Source organism: Anneissia japonica, unplaced genomic scaffold (genome assembly GCF_011630105.1).
Source record: "Anneissia japonica isolate Jap-2015-1 unplaced genomic scaffold, ASM1163010v1 scaffold694_len1028156_cov167, whole genome shotgun sequence".
Lineage (NCBI taxonomy): Eukaryota > Metazoa > Echinodermata > Crinoidea > Comatulida > Comatulidae > Anneissia > Anneissia japonica.
In genome coordinates this window covers 539,921-540,929 of record NW_022727885.1, presented here as the reverse complement: position 1 = coordinate 540,929, position 1,009 = coordinate 539,921, and positions in this window count along the sequence as shown.

Sequence of the window (1,009 nt, the reverse complement as noted above, 5' to 3'; positions counted from 1 at the left end):
GTACTTTTTTTTTTAAAAATTAAACATAATGTTAGAGTGTAAACAGTTTTTTTTTTTTTTTTTTTTTTTTTGCAGTGGAACTATCATGTGTATAATGACTTGATGTTGCTTAAAGAAGTTAATGTTTGTAAATAGGGAGGTTTCGCAAGCTTACGAAACAATAACGAATACGGTTACGTCATCAAATGTTTAGTCAATCCATCTCCTACAGTATCATGTCTGTCTCTTATACACATCTAGATGTGTATCTCAGACCGGGACAGAAGCGTGGCGATTTCACATGTTTTTATTCTCGATTGGTAAGTTTCAAGAATTTTTTTTCTTCAAATTCATGTGACCTTGAACTTGTTCTTTGCCACTTCACAAAATTCTATTGATCCATTCATTAGCTGGGTAATCCTGCTACCATACAGACAGCCCGACAGACTGCACGTCCGCCAGACAGACAGACCGGCAGACATACAGACAACAGTGATGAACATATAACCTGTGGGTAAACATTTTTGGCTATTGAAGATAAACACATTAAACGATTTTGAGTTGGATAAATTCTTCGCTCATATTATCATTTAAAAACATCCAACCACTGTTACTTAAGCAGTCAGTAATGTATCTTTTAATAATTATATTAGAATGATGCAAATCTGAAAATGGATGACTAATCAAAAACAAAACCGAAGTAGTTTCAACGCCACAATGTGCAAATGATATCCCACTCTGTAATAGTACTTTTAAGCAGTAAAATTGACGAAGATAATATTATGCATTTCATGTTGATAAAAAACTTAAAAAGATATTGTACCGACGAATATTGCTTAAAAACAGACTCGCATCCTATTCTAATTGTGCTTTGTTATACATGGTCTTATTCATAAGTACAGATTATTGTACCAGGAAGTTATTGATTACTCTCATTAATAAAATTAATAATTTAGATGGATGTACGACTTAGAGATATCGAATGGTCTTTGCATTTGATAAATGGGAACAAGAAATTTATATTTCGAAT